Consider the following 9,507-nt stretch of genomic DNA (forward strand, 5'->3'; position numbering starts at 1 on the left):
GATGTTCCCCCCCCACCCCCCCCCCCCCCCACCCCCCCCCCCCCCCACCCCCCCCCCCCCCCACCCCCCCCCCCCCCCACCCCCCCCCCCCCCCACCCCCCCCCCCCCCCACCCCCCCCCCCCCCCACCCCCCCCCCCCCCCACCCCCCCCCCCCCCCACCCCCCCCCCCCCCCACCCCCCCCCCCCCCCACCCCCCCCCCCCCCCACCCCCCCCCCCCCCCACCCCCCCCCCCCCCCACCCCCCCCCCCCCCCACCCCCCCCCCCCCCCACCCCCCCCCCCCCCCACCCCCCCCCCCCCCCACCCCCCCCCCCCCCCACCCCCCCCCCCCCCCACCCCCCCCCCCCCCCACCCCCCCCCCCCCCCACCCCCCCCCCCCCCCACCCCCCCCCCCCCCCACCCCCCCCCCCCCCCACCCCCCCCCCCCCCCACCCCCCCCCCCCCCCACCCCCCCCCCCCCCCACCCCCCCCCCCCCCCACCCCCCCCCCCCCCCACCCCCCCCCCCCCCCACCCCCCCCCCCCCCCACCCCCCCCCCCCCCCACCCCCCCCCCCCCCCACCCCCCCCCCCCCCCACCCCCCCCCCCCCCCACCCCCCCCCCCCCCCACCCCCCCCCCCCCCCACCCCCCCCCCCCCCCACCCCCCCCCCCCCCCACCCCCCCCCCCCCCCACCCCCCCCCCCCCCCACCCCCCCCCCCCCCCACCCCCCCCCCCCCCCACCCCCCCCCCCCCCCACCCCCCCCCCCCCCCACCCCCCCCCCCCCCCACCCCCCCCCCCCCCCACCCCCCCCCCCCCCCACCCCCCCCCCCCCCCACCCCCCCCCCCCCCCACCCCCCCCCCCCCCCACCCCCCCCCCCCCCCACCCCCCCCCCCCCCCACCCCCCCCCCCCCCCACCCCCCCCCCCCCCCACCCCCCCCCCCCCCCACCCCCCCCCCCCCCCACCCCCCCCCCCCCCCACCCCCCCCCCCCCCCACCCCCCCCCCCCCCCACCCCCCCCCCCCCCCACCCCCCCCCCCCCCCACCCCCCCCCCCCCCCACCCCCCCCCCCCCCCACCCCCCCCCCCCCCCACCCCCCCCCCCCCCCACCCCCCCCCCCCCCCACCCCCCCCCCCCCCCACCCCCCCCCCCCCCCACCCCCCCCCCCCCCCACCCCCCCCCCCCCCCACCCCCCCCCCCCCCCACCCCCCCCCCCCCCCACCCCCCCCCCCCCCCACCCCCCCCCCCCCCCACCCCCCCCCCCCCCCACCCCCCCCCCCCCCCACCCCCCCCCCCCCCCACCCCCCCCCCCCCCCACCCCCCCCCCCCCCCACCCCCCCCCCCCCCCACCCCCCCCCCCCCCCACCCCCCCCCCCCCCCACCCCCCCCCCCCCCCACCCCCCCCCCCCCCCACCCCCCCCCCCCCCCACCCCCCCCCCCCCCCACCCCCCCCCCCCCCCACCCCCCCCCCCCCCCACCCCCCCCCCCCCCCACCCCCCCCCCCCCCCACCCCCCCCCCCCCCCACCCCCCCCCCCCCCCACCCCCCCCCCCCCCCACCCCCCCCCCCCCCCACCCCCCCCCCCCCCCACCCCCCCCCCCCCCCACCCCCCCCCCCCCCCACCCCCCCCCCCCCCCACCCCCCCCCCCCCCCACCCCCCCCCCCCCCCACCCCCCCCCCCCCCCACCCCCCCCCCCCCCCACCCCCCCCCCCCCCCACCCCCCCCCCCCCCCACCCCCCCCCCCCCCCACCCCCCCCCCCCCCCACCCCCCCCCCCCCCCACCCCCCCCCCCCCCCACCCCCCCCCCCCCCCACCCCCCCCCCCCCCCACCCCCCCCCCCCCCCACCCCCCCCCCCCCCCACCCCCCCCCCCCCCCACCCCCCCCCCCCCCCACCCCCCCCCCCCCCCACCCCCCCCCCCCCCCACCCCCCCCCCCCCCCACCCCCCCCCCCCCCCACCCCCCCCCCCCCCCACCCCCCCCCCCCCCCACCCCCCCCCCCCCCCACCCCCCCCCCCCCCCACCCCCCCCCCCCCCCACCCCCCCCCCCCCCCACCCCCCCCCCCCCCCACCCCCCCCCCCCCCCACCCCCCCCCCCCCCCACCCCCCCCCCCCCCCACCCCCCCCCCCCCCCACCCCCCCCCCCCCCCACCCCCCCCCCCCCCCACCCCCCCCCCCCCCCACCCCCCCCCCCCCCCACCCCCCCCCCCCCCCACCCCCCCCCCCCCCCACCCCCCCCCCCCCCCACCCCCCCCCCCCCCCACCCCCCCCCCCCCCCACCCCCCCCCCCCCCCACCCCCCCCCCCCCCCACCCCCCCCCCCCCCCACCCCCCCCCCCCCCCACCCCCCCCCCCCCCCACCCCCCCCCCCCCCCACCCCCCCCCCCCCCCACCCCCCCCCCCCCCCACCCCCCCCCCCCCCCACCCCCCCCCCCCCCCACCCCCCCCCCCCCCCACCCCCCCCCCCCCCCACCCCCCCCCCCCCCCACCCCCCCCCCCCCCCACCCCCCCCCCCCCCCACCCCCCCCCCCCCCCACCCCCCCCCCCCCCCACCCCCCCCCCCCCCCACCCCCCCCCCCCCCCACCCCCCCCCCCCCCCACCCCCCCCCCCCCCCACCCCCCCCCCCCCCCACCCCCCCCCCCCCCCACCCCCCCCCCCCCCCACCCCCCCCCCCCCCCACCCCCCCCCCCCCCCACCCCCCCCCCCCCCCACCCCCCCCCCCCCCCACCCCCCCCCCCCCCCACCCCCCCCCCCCCCCACCCCCCCCCCCCCCCACCCCCCCCCCCCCCCACCCCCCCCCCCCCCCACCCCCCCCCCCCCCCACCCCCCCCCCCCCCCACCCCCCCCCCCCCCCACCCCCCCCCCCCCCCACCCCCCCCCCCCCCCACCCCCCCCCCCCCCCACCCCCCCCCCCCCCCACCCCCCCCCCCCCCCACCCCCCCCCCCCCCCACCCCCCCCCCCCCCCACCCCCCCCCCCCCCCACCCCCCCCCCCCCCCACCCCCCCCCCCCCCCACCCCCCCCCCCCCCCACCCCCCCCCCCCCCCACCCCCCCCCCCCCCCACCCCCCCCCCCCCCCACCCCCCCCCCCCCCCACCCCCCCCCCCCCCCACCCCCCCCCCCCCCCACCCCCCCCCCCCCCCACCCCCCCCCCCCCCCACCCCCCCCCCCCCCCACCCCCCCCCCCCCCCACCCCCCCCCCCCCCCACCCCCCCCCCCCCCCACCCCCCCCCCCCCCCACCCCCCCCCCCCCCCACCCCCCCCCCCCCCCACCCCCCCCCCCCCCCACCCCCCCCCCCCCCCACCCCCCCCCCCCCCCACCCCCCCCCCCCCCCACCCCCCCCCCCCCCCACCCCCCCCCCCCCCCACCCCCCCCCCCCCCCACCCCCCCCCCCCCCCACCCCCCCCCCCCCCCACCCCCCCCCCCCCCCACCCCCCCCCCCCCCCACCCCCCCCCCCCCCCACCCCCCCCCCCCCCCACCCCCCCCCCCCCCCACCCCCCCCCCCCCCCACCCCCCCCCCCCCCCACCCCCCCCCCCCCCCACCCCCCCCCCCCCCCACCCCCCCCCCCCCCCACCCCCCCCCCCCCCCACCCCCCCCCCCCCCCACCCCCCCCCCCCCCCACCCCCCCCCCCCCCCACCCCCCCCCCCCCCCACCCCCCCCCCCCCCCACCCCCCCCCCCCCCCACCCCCCCCCCCCCCCACCCCCCCCCCCCCCCACCCCCCCCCCCCCCCACCCCCCCCCCCCCCCACCCCCCCCCCCCCCCACCCCCCCCCCCCCCCACCCCCCCCCCCCCCCACCCCCCCCCCCCCCCACCCCCCCCCCCCCCCACCCCCCCCCCCCCCCACCCCCCCCCCCCCCCACCCCCCCCCCCCCCCACCCCCCCCCCCCCCCACCCCCCCCCCCCCCCACCCCCCCCCCCCCCCACCCCCCCCCCCCCCCACCCCCCCCCCCCCCCACCCCCCCCCCCCCCCACCCCCCCCCCCCCCCACCCCCCCCCCCCCCCACCCCCCCCCCCCCCCACCCCCCCCCCCCCCCACCCCCCCCCCCCCCCACCCCCCCCCCCCCCCACCCCCCCCCCCCCCCACCCCCCCCCCCCCCCACCCCCCCCCCCCCCCACCCCCCCCCCCCCCCACCCCCCCCCCCCCCCACCCCCCCCCCCCCCCACCCCCCCCCCCCCCCACCCCCCCCCCCCCCCACCCCCCCCCCCCCCCACCCCCCCCCCCCCCCACCCCCCCCCCCCCCCACCCCCCCCCCCCCCCACCCCCCCCCCCCCCCACCCCCCCCCCCCCCCACCCCCCCCCCCCCCCACCCCCCCCCCCCCCCACCCCCCCCCCCCCCCACCCCCCCCCCCCCCCACCCCCCCCCCCCCCCACCCCCCCCCCCCCCCACCCCCCCCCCCCCCCACCCCCCCCCCCCCCCACCCCCCCCCCCCCCCACCCCCCCCCCCCCCCACCCCCCCCCCCCCCCACCCCCCCCCCCCCCCACCCCCCCCCCCCCCCACCCCCCCCCCCCCCCACCCCCCCCCCCCCCCACCCCCCCCCCCCCCCACCCCCCCCCCCCCCCACCCCCCCCCCCCCCCACCCCCCCCCCCCCCCACCCCCCCCCCCCCCCACCCCCCCCCCCCCCCACCCCCCCCCCCCCCCACCCCCCCCCCCCCCCACCCCCCCCCCCCCCCACCCCCCCCCCCCCCCACCCCCCCCCCCCCCCACCCCCCCCCCCCCCCACCCCCCCCCCCCCCCACCCCCCCCCCCCCCCACCCCCCCCCCCCCCCACCCCCCCCCCCCCCCCCCCCCCCCCCCCCCCCCCCCCCCCCCCCCCCTCCCCCCCCCCCCCCCACCCCCCACACACCCCCAACCCCCTCTCCCCCCCCCCCCCCCCCCCCCCCCCCCCCCCCCCCCCCACCCACGCCCCCCCCCACACCCCCCCCCCCCCCACAGCCCCCCCCCCCCCACCCCCCCCCCCCCCCACCCCCCCCCCCCCCCACCCCCCCCCCCCCGCCACCCCCCCCCCCCCCCACCCCCCCCCCCCCCAACGGACATACAGCCCGGAAACCACACAGCACCCCAGTGATTCCGGCCGTGAAAGCCTTCGATGGTACTTGGTTTATTTCTAGAACAGAGGAAATAAAATCATTTTATTCAAACACACACACTAGGTTCAATAAGGCAGACAGAAAAATACTTTTATTAAATTCAGGGGGTTCACTGCTATCAAGGTCACTGCCTCATTTGTGAACACAGCTTAGGACATTTCAGGCTGACGTTGCTGAACCCAGTTTTAGGGGCAGCTACAAATGCAAGCTCAATCCTGCAGACATAGAAGCAGCCGCATAAGCATTTAATGAAGCACAGGATCCATTTAGCAACCGGATCTATATTCCATATCCGACAAGCACAGTGCAGTCTACTTGGACTCTCAATGGCTGTCCAGGATCTCTCCCAGGCTTGGTATCTGAAGTCTAGCAGCAGTGGGGTGTAGTATAGGCTGACCAGCCATCTCGCTTTTGGTGGGACAATCCCGCCAAGATAATTCTGTCCCGCTTCTCGCTGGTTCCTTTTGCATTTGTCCCGGGATTTTGGGAGTAGCTGCCGCTGACTGCCTTCTGGGGCGCAAGGCAGCGGCAGCTCCTTGTAAGTGTCAAACAGAGCACGGCCTTCTGGGGCGCTGCTGTTTGCTGCCCTGTGATAGGGCGGGAAACGACAGCGCCCCAGAAGGCCGTGCGCTCCTGTGGCCGTGCGCAAACCGTCCCAGGTTTACAAGGTGACCATCTGGTCACCTTAGCTGTAGTAGTGGTTAAGAAGCAGGACTTTACTCTAGGGTTGGGCAGACTCTAGTTCGATGGTGCTCTCCCTGACTTGGTTCTCACAAGCCGGAGAACAAAATGCGGCACAACGAATCCCAGCCAGAAGTCTGCAAGTTCCTTTTCCTAAAGATTTCCTGCACAGAAAACTAGCACAGCAAGTGGAAAGGTTACCCCTCTGTTCCTCTGTCTTAGAGAGCCAGCGTGATGTAGTGGTTAAGAGTGGTGGACTCTAATCTGGAGAACTGGGTTTGATTCCCTGCTCCTCCACCTGAGCAGCGGACTCTTATCTGGTGAACTGGGTTTGTTTCCCTGTTCCTATGCATGAAGCCTGCTGGATGTCTTGTTGGGCCAGTCACGGTCCTCTCTGAATTCTGGTGAGTTCTTCACAGCATAATAATGAGTTGCATCCATTATTTTTGAATCCAAGATTTTTTCCTTCACATGGGTGCCCGCTTTCTGAGACGGAATTGAGTTGAGGTCAGGGGAAATAATCCATTTTCTTCCTGCCTCTTTGGCCAAAACTACTTTAAAAAAAAAAAAACCCTCATTTTTTACAATGCAAATGCAGCTACGTAGGTGCAAACATCCAGTTTTTCCAGCATTCTGATTGGCTGTTCCATCACCACAGCCCCGTCTTCTGCCCATTCGCAACCTCTCCTAAGGGAACGCTTCCGATTGGTGGAGAATCTATAGCAACCCCGGGAGCCCAAGCAGAACCTCCCCCTCCCATTTCCCCAGCGTGGAAAAAAACATTTAGGGCATTGAAAACATGACACATGTAAATATGATGGATGCAATCCCTCCCCCAGTGGTGGGATCCAAAAATTTTAATAACAGGTTCCGATGGTGATGGGATTCAAACAGTGGCGCCGCTGCACACACGCACCTCCAGTCCCTATTGGGCAGGGAGGTTGCTTTAGTAACCCCTTCTCGGCACTCTGAAAAAATTAGTAACCACTTCTAGAGAAGTGGTGAGAACTGGTTGGATCCCACCTCTGCCCTCCCCCCTTAACACTGTGGTATACAAAATAATAAAATTTGTCCAAAAAGGCAATATGTCCCATTCACATTCAAAGGTGTGTAACCATAGCCTCCAACAGCTCTAGAGCAGTCTGTTGTTTCTTTTACAATGCTGGTAACAGATACATCCCTGCAGCAGTTAAGGTATTTAATGCCAGAGTCGGGTCACAGATATTATACGGGTCCCCAATCTGGATCACTGCAATCAAACTACTGACACCTTACAATCCAAATTCCTACATAAAATAATGGGCCTTCCTAACTGTGTCCCCTTTGCAGCCATATGCCTGTAAACAGGACAGATTACATTCAAGACTATGGCATAGGAGTCTGCAATCTGCGGCTCTCCAGATGTTCATGGACTACAAATCCCATCAGCCCCTGCCAGCATGGCCAATTGGCCCGTAGGCCTTAGAACATCCAAATACTGGCTCAAAATTCATTACCAACAGGATTCCTCCAGCTTCATCCACTTCTTCTTACGAGACAGCAAATCTATGTTGTGGCACAATATAATTTTTTAAAAAGTCGAATCTACTGGCCTCTCCCCTGGAATCACTCTGTATGCTTTCCTCTAGTGAGGCTTATAACACCTTAACAGCGAAACTTCTCGATCTGGAGTTCCAAACACTGACCAATGCAGCCAAAGGGACTTGCTCACCTCTTAGTTTAGCAATCCCCCCTGCCACTTAAGGCCAAATAGCTAATTGTCTAATTACCTTGGTTAATCCAACACAAAGACAAGCTCTGGCTCTCACCAGATTCAATGTTATGTCCTCCTCTTTTCTTTGTGGCAGGTTTATCAATCTTGATAAAACTCAAAGGCTCTGCTCTAGCAACCAAAATCAGACTGAAACTATAGCCCATTCCCTCTTTCACTGCTCAAGAACCAAGTCAGATATGCAAATTCCATCCCATAATTCACCATGGCCCTTGCAGTTTCGGTTGCTATCCTGAACCTTCTGAACAACATGACCCTATTTTCATTGAGACTGTTGCAACTTTTCTTCTTGAAATAATCGAATGCAAATGATTCACTAATTGACTCATGTAAGTATATAGAACATATGTGGAAAAAGGGGGATATATACAGCCAAAACCCAAGCTAGAATGACAATACAGCAATGAAGCTGTATATAAATATATGACAAGGCACATGATGTAGATACATAAATATTATATCCCAGCCAGAAGCCTTTATTGGCATTATAAATTACAACATTACAATATTACAAACGAAAAAGGAACATTTATCCATTTACTGAACCTATTAAAATATACATTAAATGTCTACATACAGACCCTGTATACAGAACATAAAGAGAGCTAAATTAACCATGACTCTTTCGTGGAGAATAATTACGCAGAGCCAGGTAATGTTTCAGAAAGCTGGCAACATTTTCACAGATAAGATCACAAGAACCACTGAGTAGAAGGTTCATAACAGATGATGACATGTCAATATAAATATTATATTATAAACAGTGCATAGTACATAAGTTAAAGTGCAACAATATAAGTGAACAGAAACATTACAAAAAGCCAACCCTGTGAGGTAGTGCTGTAATTTATGTCCACTCTATTTGAATCTTATTTTGCTGTATATTTTAAAGTTCGATGTCTTTTCTCGTCCGTTGTAGATTTTGTATAAAATCTTTTTTGTATAAAAACACATATTGTAACTTGAGCCAAGCGTGAATTAAAGCTAGATGGCAGGCAAGATAGACCAGGGGTAGGGAACCTTTAACACTCAAAGAGCCATTTGGACCCGTTTTCCATGGGAAAAGAAAACACTTGGAGCCGCAAATAATTTTTGACATTTCAAATAAAGATAACACTCGTGTATACTTAAGCTTTTTTTTAACCTTTTACTCCGGCCATGGATGCTGCTTTGTCGCTGCCACCTGCAGGGCGGCGCAAGGATGGATCAGTGGCTCGGCCTTCATGCTGGTCCTGCTGGGAAAGCTCTACCGCCTCCACTCCAATGGGGCAGGCGCAGAGGGGAAGTGCTATTAGATGCGCCCACCTCTGCTGCCTGCAGGGTGGGAAAAGGATGGGACTTCAGCTGCTCGGCCTTTCATGGAGCCGCGAGTGCAAGGGGCAGAAGAGGCTACATGCGCTCTGCTTCCTCGAGCTTCCAGGTTCCCTACCCCTGAGATAGACTAATAATGCCTCATCTTGCTCACTGTTGCATACATTCAAGTAGGATACCAGGTGCTAATTGTTATGAAGCAGGCTTATTGTAGGCTGGGTTGTTGTGGAATTGTAGCGGGGATATTGTTATGTTATATTGCTGTTATTGCATTATTGTTATTTCATTATTTCATGTTAACCTGATAGTATTATTTTGATCTTGAATTGTTGATTTGTGGATCCACTGAAATGGATATTGTCTTTATATGTAGCCTTATAGTTTTGTATTATCATGTTATTGTTATTCCTATTATGTTGTAATCACTCCCTGAGCCTCCTTGGGGAACGGGGATCGGACGGTAGGTATACTAGGGTAGGAACCAATTGGCCATGCTGGTAGGGGCTGATGGGAATTGTAGTTCCTGAACATCTGGAGAGTCACGAGGTTCCCGTACCCTGGAACCAATTGGCCATGCTGGTAGGGGCTGATGGGAATTGTAGTTCCTGAACATCTGGAGAGCCGCAGGTTCCCTACCCCTGGTATATACATTAAATATCCTATCCTATCCTAC

Source organism: Sphaerodactylus townsendi, linkage group LG12 (assembly GCF_021028975.2).
Source record: "Sphaerodactylus townsendi isolate TG3544 linkage group LG12, MPM_Stown_v2.3, whole genome shotgun sequence".
NCBI lineage: Eukaryota > Metazoa > Chordata > Lepidosauria > Squamata > Sphaerodactylidae > Sphaerodactylus > Sphaerodactylus townsendi.